The sequence below is a fragment of the Alexandromys fortis genome, unplaced genomic scaffold (assembly GCF_014885135.2).
Source record: "Alexandromys fortis isolate MF-2015 unplaced genomic scaffold, M_Fortis_MF-2015_v1.1 scaffold_95, whole genome shotgun sequence".
Classification (NCBI taxonomy): domain Eukaryota; kingdom Metazoa; phylum Chordata; class Mammalia; order Rodentia; family Cricetidae; genus Alexandromys; species Alexandromys fortis.
In genome coordinates, this window is record NW_026067990.1 from 6,369,712 (window position 1) to 6,387,918 (window position 18,207).

General features: G+C 38.6%; 1 pseudogene; it reads right to left on the reverse strand.

Annotated features, from left to right (window-relative positions):
• Positions 1-18,207, reverse strand: part of LOC126512134 (transmembrane 9 superfamily member 2-like) — a 140,231-nt pseudogene that overhangs the window by 25,630 nt on the left and 96,394 nt on the right.

Genomic DNA, 18,207 nt, shown 5'->3' on the forward strand with positions numbered 1-18,207 from the left:
TCTCTCTCTCTCTCTCTCTCTCTCTCTCCCCGCCTGTTTGTTGCCTTGTATCAGAATGTAAAGGTCTCAGCTACTTCTCCTACACCATACATGCCACCACGCTCCCTGCCATGATGATAATGGACAAACATCTGTAGTCAGGTGCTTAAGTTTGTCTAGTAAACACTTTAGATACGGACCCACTTCCCCAGTTCCCAGTTTTCATTTTATGTATTTGCTGAACCTGAATGTTAACTCTGACAAAATACTTAAGTTTTCTACTCTGTCTTATAAAAATGATATGATCTAAGCTACTAAAACTCAAACTTAGTGAGGCAAGCTAAAACATTTTTTTTGTGTTCAGAAAGTCTAATGCCTCTGAAATTTTATTATATTTTCAACTAGGCCATTTTATAAAACATTTCATTTTTTTCTCCTAATTCAAGCACTCATTAAGTATGAAAAATGTTTCCACCCCATTTGAAACAAATAATAGCCAGCAACCCACTAATCCTTACAAGTATATACATCTTGTACTTGACATGTAATTGCTTATGTGGCCAAATAATCTAATTTTAATAATTCAAAAGGTATTTAAATCTGTTAATTTTTGTACTTGGAGCCTATTCAAAGTTTATTACATTTAACCAACTCTGTGGTTTGGAAAATATCCCTGGTGATTAAAAATACCCACAAAGAAAAGAAATCTTACAAGGAAGTATGGAAGGTACATTTAGTTCCCCAGGCTTCGTGATATTCGATGCCAAAAACATATGAATGGACATGGTGACTTTGTTCCCTGTACCTTCCTCTAATAGTTATTGACGCTTAGTAGATTACAAATGTCTGACTCTTTAGAGAATCTAAAATATACTGCACAATTCTGTTGTCACGTACCTCTGAAAAGAAAGAAAGCTAGCACGAGAATCAATGTGTACCCAAAGTACATAAAGTGACCTGAAGTTTGGTAAAGAAGTAAGGAATTGCGTATAGAAGAACATAAATGGATGTAAAACCGCCAGTCCAAAAGGCTCTCCACCACCAACCACAATCCTGTAAAAACAGAAATAAATGCTGCTTAGGTAAAATCATAAGTATAAATGGACTAGCAGTTATACTTATAACACAAGATGAACTCTATAACGTAACTAATTAAAAGTAGAAAATGTAGTGACTGGAAAGATAGTTCAGTGGTGAGGATCACTGCTGCACTTCCAGAGGACCCAGGTTTGATTCCCAGCACCCACATGGTGGTCACAGTTCTCTCTAACGCCAGTTCCAGTGAATCTCATGTCTTCTTCTCACCTCTGCAGACACGACACACACATGGTGCACAGGTATACATGCAGGCAAAACACTCATACATAGAACCTTCATCTGGAGATGGATGGAGATAGAGACAGAGACCCACACTGGAGCACCGGACTGAGCTCCCAATGTCCCAAGGAGGAGCAGAAGGAGGGAAAATATGAGCAAAGAAGTCAGGACCACGAGGGGTGCACCCACCCACGGAGACAGTGGGGCTGATCTATTGTGAGCTCACCAAGGCCAGCTGGACTGCGACTGAAAAAGCATGGGATAAAACCGGACTCTCTGAATATGGCGGACAATGAGGGCTGCTGAGAAGCCAAGGACAATGCCACTGGGTTTTGATCCTACTTCATGTTCTGGCTTTGTGGGAGCCTAGCCAGTTTGGATGTCCACCTTCCTAGACCAGGATGGAGCAGGGAGGACTTTGGACTTTCCACAGGGCAGGGAACCCTGACTGCCCCTCAGACTGGAGAGGGAGGGGGAAAGGAGTGGTGGGAGGGGGAGAGGAGAGGGAAGAGGGGGGAAAAGGGAGACGGGGAGGGAAATGGGAGGTGGGGAGGAGGCGGAAATTATTTTTTTCAATAAAAAATTATATTTTAAAAAAATATAAATAAAAGTTGATTTTCCATAAGCAATTTAATAAAACATATAATTATGTCATGTTTGAGATGCTCTAGCTACTGTAAACTCTATTTCCAGGGATATCACATGTGCCTTCTGAAGCATGGAGTTATAATTCATGGGGAATGCAATTTTAAGACTGCCTCAGCCTGGGAAGGCATTCAGCTCAACTTCCTTTACTGCCATGAGTTCTGCTGTGCCCAGTTTGGAGTCTCTGTAGTAGCTATCATCTACTGCAAAAACCAAGTCTCTCTGGCAAAAGCTGACAGTAGCACTGCTCAATGGTAATAAAAAATATTCAGGCAGAAATATGGCAGGCACATCTTGTCCACTAAGGAAAACAATAGCAATCGTTCACTACTAGGGCTAATAATCTGACCAAATAGGATGTTGACTAAGCTTACTATGGCGGGCATGAATTTCCGCCTGCCCACAATATCTCAAATCCAATAAAAATCAATTGACTTCCCCAGTAACAGACTTGCCACTATTGCACCAAGGCCAGATGCATTGCCTGGCTATTTGATAATATAACATAAAGGGTCCGTAGCTAAGTAGGACTGCTAATATGACAATTCTCCTATGGCAATCTCTATCCTTTTTACTACTATAAGAACCAAACAACAGGGAGGGAGGTGCCTGGTCAGTTTCAGCTTGATTCATCCATGTCTTCTGACCAAATGACTATCTAATACTAGTGGGCAACCAATAGTAGTGGCAAGAATCTACTGTTTAGCCCTAATGAGACACCTATATAACCACTGCTGAGTCTCAGGAGACATGGGAATAAGGAGCAGAAAAAAAGTCAGAGGAAAGTTGCAGAGTATTATAGGATGCTTTCTACTATGTGTGGCATGGTCACTGCATTCTCAAACACTCAGAAACTGTGCTTCTCAGCACCAGGCATGTACAAAATCAAGACTGTTAACATTCTATCACAGAAGAGAATAGAGCACAAGACCCCGCCCTCACCGAGTTTGTAAATGAAGTTAATGACTGCTAGAAAAAGGAGAGGTATTTTCTTCAATGGTATAGCCACTTGTAAGTCACACATTTCCTATGCATAACCCCTCCCGCATGCTCCTGTAAGAAATCATAACTAAACTCTAGGGGTCACCAAAAGGAAAAGAGGAACTAGTTGGAAAGAATGGTATCAAAGGGAGTGGGGGGTCACAAAAGAAAAGTTATGGCATATGACCAAATACATTACATAGATAGAGGAAAAGCTCATGATAAGGCAGTTTTGTTGGTGAGGCTTCATGGGTGCAGCTTTTGGCATTACTAGGAGACACAATCTCACAGCAAGCTCCCTGATCCTCTGACTCTTAAAAATATTTCTGTCCCCTTCTTCTCCAGTATTCACTAAGCCTTAGGTACAAAAGTGTTTTGCAGATGTATCTGTTAGAACTGATCTCCAAAACTCTGTGTTTGATTGATGTGATTTGCTGTAGTGTTCTTCATCTGTTGCGAAGAGAAGTTTCACAGACATATCAAAGTGGATGGGGGAGGGAAACCCATGAGGCCTCAACCCTACACAAAGACAACTAAGGGACACTAAGGATGGGGGAAACAGTCTTCACCAGGAAGAGTACACCAATTGCTTATTTTATACCAAATGGTTATCTCTGAAAACATACATACAAGTAACATTATACAGACTGAGCAGGTTGTATTTAAGGATTTATATGTACATATATTTATTCATGTATTATGTAAATCAATTTTTAAAAGAGGGTACAAACTTGAAAGAAAACAAGGAAGGGTATATGGGAGGGAATTTAGGGAGGATATTCAGGAAATGAAAAAATGTAATTATAATCTAAAAAAATAGAAGAAAAGTTCATAATGAAACCCATTATTTTAAAAAATGCAATACTATGTCTAGTGATGACTTAGGTCAGATACAAGAAAAAGTATTATAGAAATTTAAGATAGACCTTGTAGTTAATGGGATTTTCTAGCTAAATTCAGGATCTATGGGGGACATGACTGAAGTCAATATGAAGCCTGATCTTGCCAAGACTCATGAACTGTGTCTTTTTCCCTTGTTCATTATGATGTGTCTTCTTCTGTAATAAACTCTAGCCCCATGTATACTGATGTTTGGTACCATGAGTTCTTCTGGTTCATTATTGATGTTGAAGATGTCCCAAATATTTTCTAAGAAATAAAATATACACACGATATGTTTGCTTCTTAAGGCTCATTAACAATTGTTACATCTTCTATTTATGATAAAAATGCACCAGAAAATTTATCAGTAGCTAAATATAATACATATTTAATTATATATTTCATACCTACATCTAAAGAACAAAATGCTGCAAAGCAACAAGTACTATAATCATTCTCATAATTCTTTATTGTTACCTTTAGACAATGACATTTAACAATAATAAAATGATGATTTATGAGATTTAACCTAACCCTAGTGCTAACCCTGAAACAAGGTGAGGCTAGAGAGATGGCTTAGCAATTAAAAGGGAACACACATAGATAGATAGATAGATAGATAGATAGATAGATAGATAGATGATAGATAGGTAGGTAGATAGATAGATAGATAGATAGATAGATAGATAGATAGATAGATACATTTTAAGAGAGAGATGTAACCATAGTNATAGATAGATAGATAGATAGATAGATAGATAGATAGATAGATAGATGATAGATAGATACATTTTAAGAGAGAGATGTAACCATAGTGGTGGCGCATGCCTTTAATCCCTTTAATCCCAGCACTCTGGAGGCAGAGGCAGATGGGTCTCTGTGAGTTCAAGACCAGCCTGGTCTACAGAGTGAATTCCAGGACATATATAGAAGAAGAGAAATATATAAGAAGAAGGGAAAAGGACCTGCAGCAGGGACCTCAATCCCACAAAATATATTCCTTGCCGGCACTAGAAAGAAACCTTTAATTGTTTTTCAAAATCACTGTACTAAGTCTTTTACATGTCTAAACGAAAATTAGTCACCTACCCCCATATTTTTAAACTCAAACCAGCCCCCCACTGCCATATTTTTTCAGTGTTAACTGAATAACAAGCAGAAATTAAAGTAACCACCCAAAGAGAAATTGCTTTCTTTTTAAATCTTGCATCTAAAGTAGCTCTCGGTACCTACATCAAAGTCGAAATATATCATTAGGAAAGTATAATATAGAAATTATCCCAAGTAATAAAAATCATGAAGTTAGTATTTATTTCAATACCCTTCTGAGAACACACTCTAATTCCAATAATGCAATTTTAGAATACTTAAGTAACATTAATATCTGTGTCTTTACCTCAGCACACAGTCAAAAATAGTATAGCAGAACTGTAACTTCTGAACAGCAAATCATAATAATTAAAAATACTAAGAGAAGGAAGGCAAGCAGGTAGTGCATATGAGCAGACCTAAAAACAAACACAAGATTTAAATTTTTAACATTACATAGAAAAAGACTATCACACAATTCTCGATATTTTTCCTTCTCTCCCTGCCCCTACTCCCACTAACCCTCCCTTTCCTCATCTTTTCCCACCCCTTTCTGAAATAGGATTTCAACATTAACTCTGGCTGTCCTAGAACTCACATTGTGGACCAGGTTCATAGAGATCGACCTACTTCTTCCTCCCAAGTGCTGAGATTAAAGGTGTGTAGCACCATGGCTGGCCAGCCTTTAAACTCTTTATTCCAAGCCTCCATTCATCCACATAGTACTAAAAGTAATCTCTTACTAACATACTTTCAGATTTTAGCCCCACCTTCTCTAGAAGTGTACACCACTTTTTACCCATGTTTATCTGTTTACATTACTAAGTTTAAACTTGAGACTCATCAATATCTCTACAAAGATTGAAGTTGTCATTTTAGAAACAAAAGATTTGTAATTGCCATAAATATCGGTAAACATATTATATACTAGAAAATGACAGACTCAAATATGCCTTTGCCTTTGAAGCTCTAAAGATGCCTCTCCAACTATGTTTTCATAGTGTGGTGCAAGAAATTCTATTAACTAATCTTTGAAACAGGCATCTTTTAAAAATATGTGTGTGGGTTGTATTTAGGGCAAACCAAAAGAAATCAATGACTACCTTTGTCATTGGAAAGCTGAACTGATTACATCGGAAAGAATAACAAACATCTTTAAAAGCCCCCTGAATCCAAGCATCAAGGAACATGCTACTCGTACAGGCATATGAGGGAACTCAGCTGCTCAGGAAGCTAAGGCAAGAGGAACGCAAACTCAAGAAGAATTTATGTAACTTAGTGAGGCTGTCTCAAAATTAATAGTAAAAAGGGAGGCAAAGGAGCCCCTCCTTTGAATGCAGAAAGCCCTCATTCCAGATCCCAGTACAATTAAATTAATTAATCAACTGTGGTTCATTTTTAAAGCTGTGAGTATTGAGAAAACCATTAAATTAGTAAATACTTCACTGAAGTATAATATGAAATATATTTGGGTGTGAAGATAATATGGAAGGTTGGGGGAATATTCTGTAATTAATAAGCATGTACAAGTTTGATTCTCATTTTAACACCTTTTTGACAGATTTTTTTTTCCTGAAGTTGTGTTGCGGAAGGTCCTTCCGCTCCTCCAACCAATAGCTGCTGAGATGCCAGCCCATTGGGACATGGTCTCTCTCCCTTTAAAAAATTGGCTACTTCCCTCCGCTCTCTCTCTTCATTTCCTGCTCCACCGGCGACTAGACTCCCTTCCTGGTTGCGCAGAGGGCTGGTGTCTGGGACGGTGATCTGTAAGTTTTTTCCTCTTTAAATAAATACCACCCTATAAATCATAATTCCAAAATGGTGTGGCATTGTTCATGACTTACGCCTTCAAGTTGAACCTAGGGCCTTGGAAGTGTTAAGCAGGCACTCTCCCACGGAGCTAGACAGGCAACATGAAAGCCCCAGAGTCGACCGTTTGCCTTTCAAACCAATTTGTCCCAATCCTGCTTCAAAAGTCAGGCCTTAGAATGGACATGGATAATTCTGACTTTTGAGGACTTAAAAGATATTTGAGCCAGGCAGTGGTGGCACACATCTTTGATCCCAACTCTTGGGAGACAGAGACAGGAGGATCTCTGAGTTCAAGGCCAGACTTGTCTACAGAGCAAGTTCCAGGACAGGATTCTTTGAAAGACTACTCCGGTTTAAAAAAAAATATATATATAAAAAAATCAGAAAAACATAGCTGCTGCATTTTACTTCTTTTTTTAAAGCTAATTTTTAAAGTATTGTGTGTGTGTGTGTTTGTGTGTGTGTGTGTGTCTGTGTCACTGTGTTAGATCCAGTGGAGCTGGACTTCCAGGCAACTATGAACTGTCTCATATGGGTGCTGGAAAGAAAATTCAGGACCTCTGGAAGAGCAGTAAGTGCCCACAAGCACTGTCGCTACTGACTTTTACCTATTGCCTTTGTCTGTCTTCAAACCTCTCCATAGCAATATGCTAGCTGGCCAGTTTCTAAATACATTGGAACACTGGACTGAGCTCCTAAGGTCCAAATGAGGAGCAGAAGGAGGGAGAACATGAGCCAGGAAGTTAGGACCGTGAGGGGTGCGTCCACCCACTGAGACGGTGGGGCTGATCTAATGGGAGCTCAACAAGGCCAGCTGGGTGATGGAGCATGTGATCAAACCGGACTCCCTGAACCTGGCTGACAAGCAGGGCTGACTGAGAAGCCAAGGACAATGGCACTGGGTTTTGATTCTACTGCATGTACTGGCTTGTGGGAGCCTAGCCTATTTCGATGCTCACCTTCGTAGACCTAGATGGATGGGGGAGGACCTTGGACTTCCCACAGGGCAGGGAACCCCGACTGCTGTTTGGACTGGAGAGGGAGGGGAAGGGAAATGGGGGGAGCGGGAGGGAAATGGGAGGCGGGGAGGAGGTGGAAATTTTCAATTAAATAATAAAAATAAATAAATAAAGTAAAAAAAAAGGAAGGAAGGAAGGAAGGAAGGAAGAAAGAAAGAAAGAAAGAAAGAAAGAAAGAAAGAAAGAAAGAAAGAAAGGAAGGAAGGAAGGAAGGAAGAAAGGAAGGGGTAAAGCCAACATGATGGCGTACAACCTTAATCCCAGCACTCGTGAGGCAGAGACTGGCAGATCTCTCTGAGTTCCTACAGAACTAGTTCCAGGACAGTTAAGACTACACAAAGAAACCCTATCTTGAAAAGAAGAAATGAGAGAGTGGTCATCAAGCTAATGTAGTAAAGCGCTTGCCCATATTTTTGGAGGCAGGGTCTTGCTCTGTGTAGCCGAGGCTGGACCTATCCTCATGCTCTTCCTGCCTCAGCCTCACAAATTGTTGGGATGGCAGGGATCACAGGCATTTGCCATCACACAGAGCTGACTTTTCTTCTTATTTCCTGTGCTGAGGATAGAACCCAGGACCTGTGCACCTAAGCAAGCGCTCTACTACTAAGCTACCTCCCCAGCTCAAGCTAGCGCGCTTTGAAACAGAAGGCACAGCTACTCATTTTGCAAATACATATAACCATTACATTATCATAATTCTTAAATCACGACAGATTAAAAGCAGCAAACAAAACCGTATAAGCAACAGGTATTCTGACACAAGATCTAATAGTTGACAGGAAGAAAACAGAAAAGGACTATGTACAGCTCAGTACACATGAAAACTCAAAAGCCAATAAAGCCAATAATGTTCACATTAATTTTAGCGGAGGAATTCTAAATATTCCTTTGGAAGGGCAATATTTAAAATATAAAAATCAGATCTCCCCTCTCCATATTTAGGTACATTCCACCCTAGGGTTTCCATATGCCTGCCGTCCCACGAGGTTCAGTTAAGTCCTGGAAAATGTCTCTAAGGCATGGAAAACAGCTTACCAAGAGGTTACTTTTCCAATTTTAATTTTTTTCCTGTGTGTCTATGTGTGTGGGTGCAGGCATGCCACTGCACTTGGATGGAGGGCACAGGATTACTGGTGGAGTCAATTTATTCCTTCCATAGTGTGAATTCAATGATCAAATGCAGGTGGACTGGCAATCTCACTGACCTCTATTTATTTATGTGGATGTCTGTTTAAGTGTGTGTGTGTGTGTGTGTGTGTGTGTGTGTGTGTGTGTGCGCGCGCCTGTGCTCACAGAGGCTAGCTACTAGAACTGGAGTTACGGGAAGTTGTGAGTCATCCGCCATGAGTGCTGGGAACTGAATTAGGTCCTCTTGAAGAGCAACAAGTACTCTCAACGGCTGAGCTATCATTCCAGCCCCAAACCCTGGTTATTAATTTTTTTAAAGTAAATCTTCATAGAGAATTCCATTAGAGTCATGTTTAAAAGCTGCAAATTAAATCTGTTCCCTAGGAAATTAACCAAAGCCAAATTAATATTTCCTGAATAAAGTAAAGATAGATGAAATATACAAGAATTTAACCTCTTTGAAATGATACAAAGTTAATCAACAAAACTAAAACTTTGAGGTTTTTACTTGGCATAAAGAAAGCCCTATGTTCAATCCTACCAACACAAAATTTCTAGTCTTTATAAAATATGTATATTACTATAAACTAAAGCCATTCTACTGTGCTTTACAACATTGGAACTTATTGATTTAATTTTATTTTGGTACCTATCATCCATCTTCCTTGATTTTATCTTCGAACACTGCACACAAGTCCTGAACCATTACATTATTACTGAACTATTACCATATAAATATGCTCTATTGTTATGGATTAAACCAAACTTGAATTTATTGAGATGTGATACTCACCAAATACGATTTAGAATGTAAGGAAGTTGCAGAAAAATACAGCCAAAGGGTAAAAGACTACCAAGTATAATAGTTGGCTTGGTAAAGAAACTCCTTTTGGGACACACAAGAGGAGTCTCTTGTGTTTGAACTGGAAACTCAAACTGTTTCAAAATACATAAAGCAACAATAGGAGTAAGTGAGACAAATTCACAGACATAATGACAATACAATACAGAATCCTGAAATTGAACAACACATGAACATCATATGGGCTAGGACTAGATCACCACTGTGCAATAAAAGTACAATGTAAATAGGAATATGATACATACATACATACATATATATAGTTTTTAAGGTTTTTAGTAGTTACATAAAATATAAAAATTAACAGGCAAAATCATTTTAAGAGTATATTTTATTCGCTATAACAGGAGTATATTTTATTTGCTATAACAACTAGCCTTTGAAGTCAGGTGTGGTGATTTACACACAGGCGCGTGCTATCAAATCCAGATTTTGCTAGGGATTGAACCCAGGACGTTTTGCTTGGTAGCCGAGCACTCTACTGATTGACACCTGCAGCCCTGGGTATCTGCCTTTGCAAACACATTCTAATATGAAGTAGGCATGTTTAAAAGCTCCCTCTAAATTTACCTAAAAAAAATCTTCTAAATAAATTTATCAACAGTATTCAATTTTTTCTTTTTCCTGTTTTCTGTAGAACTCCATTTTCTACTTCATCAGGGTTTTTGTTTGTTTGTTTGTTCGTTTTACTTTTCTCCTCCCCGCCCGCGTCTCAAACTAGTTTTGTACAGTCTTTTTTCAGAGTGGGCACATTTAGTCTTTTGGGGGCATCTGCTCCTTTTCTCTTATACATAGAATTAGGCTAACTGCAAATCTGTAACTGATCATCCCATTTCTCGATTGTGTCTTTGCTCTCTTCTCCCACTATAAAAACATTTGCAGTCCAAGGCAGTTGATATTAGCCTTTCTATACTATGTCCTTTTAATTTTGTCCATCAAAGATAAATGTGATGATGTGGAAAGTATACTAAACAGTGTCTTAAAGTGTTGCTGTCTTTTACTTATCTTTATATCCTCAATTAAAAATAATTTTAAAGTTGTTTTTATTTGCATTTTTGTATTTTGTGTATAGCATATACACAGTAAGATATTTCAAGCATCAATCAAAAGTCAAAAGCAGTATTCTGAAAGTTTACCTCTTCCTTTTTCCCAAAGTACACTCCCCAAAAATGTTAGTGGTGCTGAAACTCCAAAGCAACATGCAAACAGACTTGCCAATGTACTAGAAGATACAGCAGCTGGTGAATTTTCCATCCAAAGAATTAGATTCCTAATAAAGATACCAGCGAAGACAATTCTGAGGAGAGGGGTAGAGAACACCATTGCACAATATACTGCCAGAAAAATGTTATAAAGATATTTAATGCGAATGTCAGAACATTGTTTTGGTGAGAATAATTAGTTACAATGTTAAGCCCTAGAAACATGTTACATCACAATGCACAAATTGGTCCTTAAGCTGAGACTTAAACATACTATCATGCAATAGCAGTTAATTTACAAATATGATTACAAATCCTCTGATCTTTACATCTTCAAAATCTAGCAGAAATAGAAATAATGTATAGATTAACATGTCACTATACAGTATAACGAACCCATTGAAGAAGCAACATATATGGAAAACAGGTTTTTGAAACCCAGACTGAAATAGGCTGTGTGATGCACTCAGAATCAATAAAACACCTGCTAAATGGACTAGCTACAGCAGCGGCAATACTAATTGTGTCTCCACTTGTTCCAGATAAATTTGCATACTGTTAAAAGTGTCAGTGTGGGGATGACTATGATTGTGTTAGAATACCCAAAATACAAACTTGAAAAGACATAGACAAAGACTAACTTACGGAAGTCTCTGAATGTTAAGGAAAACAGACTTTATCCCATCAAAATCCAGGATGAATTAAAGAGGTATTTATCCTTTTTAGAGACCCTCCTACTTTCAAGAGTTCTCTCTCACCTTTCCTAATCTGTTTCCCTGCTCAAAAATAAAAATTAAAAAATGAGCTGAAGAGGTTTAAACTCCAATTTGTTATAATTACGTGCATTAGGGGGGGGCGATTAATGTATAGCAGAGTGCATGTGTGGCGGGTGGCGATCAACCTGTGGGGGAAGATGACAAAAGAAAGGAGCCAAAAATAGAAAGAGTCTGTATAATGTGGTAGTTAAAACATAAAGGGGATGGTCACAAGATATAAAGACCTAGCCGACAAGAGACTGACTAAACATAGCATATTGAACTCATGTAGCATGAATTCTAATTGATCTTAATAATAAAAGCCCGAAGTCAGATATAGGTGTTAATGCTGAAAGATCAGAGAAGCAGAGCAGCCAGACACTAGTTCTTACCTCCACTGAATCCTCAGACCAAAGGGGCGATCTTGTCCCTAGGAATCCTCAGACTAAATGCTCTAAGCTCCTGTCTCCTCATGCCTTATATTCCTCTCTCTACCCAGCCATGTCCCTTCCTGTCTCCACCTCCCTAGCTCTGGGATTAAAGGTGTGAGTCACCACTACTTGGCTCTGTTTCTTTTTTAGACTGATTCAATCTCGTGTAGCCCAGGATGACCTTGAACTCATAGATCTCTCTGTGCCTCTGTCTCCTAAAGGCTGGATTTAAATGTGTGTGCCACCACTGCCTGGCCTCTATGGCTAACTAGTGTGGCTAGTCTGATATTCAGGCAAGCTTTATTTGTTAAAGCACAAACAAAATAATATCACCACAAACTCATACATTTGGATCTGCTTCCTTTTCAAAACCACAATAAAAATATAGTAAAGGAATTATAAAAGATCATAATTGCAAAACTTTAGATGCTATAGGAAAGGAAAACATTGGAACAAATTTTAGCTGTAAATAGTGGGCCAGGTAAATAGTAAGTAAATCAATATATCTGAGAAAGTTGCCTTCCAACCTCATAGCAAAGAAAATTGAGAGGCAACTGAATTTATATTGAGAGCTCCAAAACGGCTGAAGAATGTTCAGAGGCCAAGTCCTTCTCTAAGCATGCACAAAAGGTGACTGATGAAAGTTAGCCTAAGAAGCTAAGAAACCTACAAATTCCTGTACCCACTAGTCACAGCCCAGCAACTTCCCTTCCCCCACCTCAGCAGAAGACTGAAGGGTCTACTCTCTTGGGAAGAAGCCTTCAAACGCAGGAGAATAATTTTCAAAGTCTATCATAAGGCATCCGTGGAGCAATTAGCAGAAATATTACAACCATAAAACAAGAAGAGGAAATTTTAAGGTAATAAAGAGGACTTTTGAGGTACTAAAAGAACTCTTGGGAGTTAAAAAATATGACAAGAGGAATTAAAACCTCAATAAAATGCTTGAGAGATAGATCTGATCAAATGCCTTAAAGAGAAGCCTAACAGAACAGCAAAAAAAGCAACAAAAGGACAATAGCACATGCAAAGAATTGCATGAACAAGCCGGGGTGCGGGAGCTGAAGGCGTGCGCACCACACCGGGTTTGTAACAGGCTCTGTCCACGGACCTTGTTTGAGACTTTTCCGGAAATAACTCTTCCATCTTAAGTTCCCTCAGGTCCAGTCCAAAACTAGAATCCTAATGCTGCTTTCTTTCCTGTCCTCTCTTGTCAATGCCTTATTCAAGAACATTGCATCGGATGCTTGTTCTTCTTCAAATATAAGTTACAATTAAAAGTCATTTAAAAACAAATTTCCACTATTCTTTCATTTTACTGTTTGTACTTCACAGCCCCCCCACTCCCCGCACACACACTTGTATTTAAGATCTTTTCTAGCGAGAGCCTTTCCAGCAGGTGTATCTCTTCTACTCTTTAACTGGGTATACTTTCCTGCAAATGCACCTTCAATTTCTTTCAAACAATAACAAAGCCTCTGCTTCCTGTCTTTAAAATGTTTTGTGCCTCATAAGGAAGCTTGGTTTTCCATGATTTAACCACACTCCCCAAAATGCTTTTAATACCTTTCTGTTCTAATGAATTTGTTTAATCATCATATTCCTTTGCCAAATTTCCTACTTTTGAGATTCATTTCAGCTGTTATCATTCCTTAGCCAGAAAATTACTTCTCACTTGACAAATCATAGCCTCCCTTCTTAGACATAAACTCAATTAAGCCATCTCAACAATGTCCCTTTAGAAAGTAAGCTCGAGAATGTTAATATGAGGTTTAATAAATCTATAACTATTCCGCAACATCATGTTTTTGCATTCTGAAAATTTCTTACTATGTCAACCTTATTATTTCTAGACTTTTAGTAGCATGTGATAAGCAGAAAATTTAGAGTTAAACTTGAGTCTCCCCGGTTCATCTTCCAAATGAAACATTTATATACATATTCATCGAGTATCTGCTGAGTATTTACATGTTAATCTTTGATGTTCAAAGATAGATAAAAACTTGCTTTTAAGAAAAGATAATCTAGTAATAGTCAGACACCACAGACAAATAAATTACAATGCAGTGTAGGAAATACAGAGCAGAGGGCACTAAGACACTATAAGAAAAGGACAAAACATTTTAAACTCAAAAACCAATTTCACAATCCATCAGTTTATTTCTCTAAACAACACTGCAACACGGGCACTAGAGGCAAGGAAATGGACATTCAGAGAAGCTATGGGACTTACCAAAGTCAGTCAACCAGTGCTGAATTTTACAAATCAAGCTTTCTTTCAGTTGAATGTCGCAATATATACCCATCAAATCATGTTCCCTCTTCCTTCTCTATTGCTTTATGTTTTCTTTCACAGACTAGGATTTAACCCAGCAACTTACATATGCTAGTCCATCACTCTGTTGTCATTGATTTATATTCTTAGTCTAATATTTATCGCTTGTAGGGTTACATAGAGCAAAGGCATATAGCCTTTTTGCACATAACCCTAAATCCATTTATAAACTGAGAAAATTAAATTCTCCTTCACCTTAGTATATTTGAATAAATAATAATTCTAGTACTTTATGATGCTTATCATCTGCATATGATATCCCATAAACCACATCTGGTTTCTAAATTTAAAATTGCATTCTGTTTTCCAGTACTGAATAGAAAACAGAAACTTCGTTTTTATCTCTCCACTTATACAACAATTGACTCATAAAAGACCTAAACTCTGAAGCTTCTACAGGACAATATAGGGGAACCAATTTAAGAGCTATGAAGAATAAGAGTCCAATAGCTCAGGAAACAGTTACAAGACTTGATCAATGGGATTACATCTGGGATGGAACAAAATATTTGCCAAATATTCAACTGACAGGGATATGTGTGTGTGTGTGTGTCTGCGTGTGTGTGTCTATGTATACATATATAATATACAAAATTAAGGCAAAATACCAGATAATCCTACTAACAATGACAATGGATATGCTCATATACTTTTCTTTAAAAAAATGATTGTTAGACTTACAGTTTTGCTATGTAACACTATGCATAGTAACCAAACTATACAATCACCACAAGTACCCGTAAGCAACCAATTGAGCAAAACTATGATATTTTATCTAGCCATAAGGAAAAATAAAATTATATTGGCAGAAAATTGGATGAAAGTGAAGATTAACATGTTAAGTGAAAAAGCCTGCTCCACAAAGAAAAAAGTATGTTTTCTTTCATGTAAGGAAGGGAAGAAACAAAGATAAAAATGTCACAGATAAATAGAAAGAAAAGAACAAAATTATTAAGTGTAAATCCTGATTAACATTATGTTAAATGTAAACTAATGCCATAACTTAAAGAGGGGAATGTCAAAAGTAGAGGAGGAACAATAGGAGAAGAACATTTTGAAGAAGAGAAGGGGAAAAAAACGAAGAAACAGGACTTAACTAAGAGGCAGGGTCATATTCAGACTCCGGGAGGGAAAATGGAAGGGAGTTAAGAGAATGTTTTACAAGATGGGGCTGTATCTCAGGGATAGAGTATCTGCCTCGCATACCCAAGGGCTTCAGTTACATTCTCAGCATCAAAAAAAAAAAAAAAAAAAAAAAAAAACCGGGGGGGGGGGTGGCGCACGCCTTTAATCCCAGCACTCGGGAGGCAGAGGCAGGTGGATCTCTGAGTTCCAGGCCAGCCTGGTCTACAAGAGCTAGTTCCAGGACAGGAACAACAACAACAAAAAAAAACCCTGTCTCAAAAATTCAAAAAAAAAATCAGGGTTCCCTGCCCTGTGGGAAGTCCAAGGACCACCCACCTCCATCCAGGTCTAGTAAGGTGAGCATCCAAACTGCCTAGGCTCCCACAAAGCCAATACGTGCAGTAGGATCAAAACCCAGTGCCATTGTTCTTGAGGTCTCAGTAGTCCTCATTGTCCGCTATGTTCAGTGATTGCTCTTCGGGCTGACGAAGGAGGGGGACTTGATTGGGAAAGGGGGAGGGAAATGGGAGGCGGTGGCGGGGAGGAGAGGAGGCAGAAATCTTAAATAAATAAATAAATAAATAAATAAATACAAAAATGTTTTTCTGAAAAGAGACAAAACCTGAAAATACTAAAGGGAATGGAACATTAAAAAAAATACAATTTAGCTTGGTGTTTAAGAGCACTGGTTGCTCTTCCAGAGGACCTAGGTTCGATGCCCAGCACCCACATGGCAGCTAACAAACAGATGGAACTCCAGTCCCAAGGGCTCTGGCACCCTTTTCTGGCCTCCGTAGGCACTATATACCTGTAGTACATGGGCTTACATTCTGGAAAACACCTACTTACCTAAAACAAAAATAACAAAACTGCTTGGAGAGAGAAAAGTGAGACAGGAATATAAGAGGTGGGAAAGGAAAAGACCAAAGAGCAGTTCAAAAAGATCAATTTAAAGAAATATACTAAAAACCTAATGGTATCTGGCAAAGCATAATTCATATAAAATGTGATACAACTTAGTGATCACACATGTCTAAGGAGCATTGTGTGGTATAGTGACTTTTGAGCAAAACTGCTTGGGCCTAAATTCTGCCCATCCTCCCATGGATGGCCTTACACTCTGACTCATACATTCAACACTGACTGCAATAAGTGGGTCATAAAGAAAAAGAAAAAGTATGACCTTGGGAGGGTGATGTGGGAAATCCGGGAGAAGTTGAAAGAAAAAAAGGAATAGGTATCATCAAAATACCTTGTGGTTATGCATGGAATTCTTGATAGATACATATAATAAAAATTTTAAATCATTTGTTTGGGGAATACAGAGATGCTTAGCAGTTAATAGTGCTTCCTGAACTGGATGTGGGAGGCAGAGACATGGAGATACTTGCAAGCTGGAGGCCAACCTGGCTTATACAGCTAGTTTTGAACCTGCCAGAGTTACAAGGTGAGAGTCTGTCTCAATAACAGAAAGCAACTCCTTACAAACCCTGTCTGTATAAAGTGAGCACTGGGCAAGTCTGGGTCACCCATGGTAAGACCTTGTCTCCAAAAAGACACTAAAGGACCAATGGCATGTCCCCTCCAGCAGAAGTGGCTGCTGCGCAAACCTGATAGCCCAAATTCAGTCCCTGGATCCCACACTGGAAAGAGAGAACTGACTCCCAAGAGTTTTCCTTGACCACACTCATGCTGTGACACCACCATACCCACACTTAAACATACACACACACATACACACACACATACACACACACATACACACACATACACACACATCACTTACACAGTTGTGTGCATATACTCAGGTGCATATGCATGCACACACACACAGAGATAATAAAAAATTACAGAAATAAAAAAAATGTAAAAATAGAATAGGAAAAGCAGAGGCGTGATTCCTGTTCTTCAAGAAGACCCAACCCAGCATCCACATCCATCTGGCAGCTCACCACTGCCTGGAACCCTAGATTCTGGAAATCTGATGCTATCTTCTAGCTGGTGCAGATGCCAGCATTCACATATACATACTAACACACAAGCACACAGACATCCATATAAAATAAAAAAATGTAAGAAGCATTTGTTTTTAAAATCTCCATGAGCAAAATGAACAGGAAATCAGATAATGGAAAATAAAAAAAGATGTGAGAAGCCATGCAGGCAGTGAGAAATGTGAGAAAAAAATAATTCACACTACGGAGCCCATGAAAGGGTCAGAAACTGATAACAGCAGGTATTCTATGAGTAACGAGAAGAGGTGGGAAGTGACTAAAGGAAGAGACTTTTGCGAAAGCTTTTTGAGAAGTGGGGACTTCTATTTCCTCCCTCCCTTGCAGCAGATATCTGGAGGCGTCTTCTCAGTGCTAGAGAAGAGCAAACAAGGCAAAGGAAATGGCTACTCTGAAATGCTTAAGTAGCCAAATACACACGGAATTTTCTAGGTTGAGACACTCTCTGTCTTCTCCCACATATCTCTTAGAAGGATACTGATCAGATAGTAACTCCCCAGACAGGAGACTAGAAAATATGCCTCTTGGGAAAGTGATTAGACAAATACTTAAACCCTAAAGATAATGTCCTAAGAGGTTTCCAGAAAAAAGAAAAAAAAAAGAATAAGGTGGAGAGTGTCCTCTGGTCTCTAT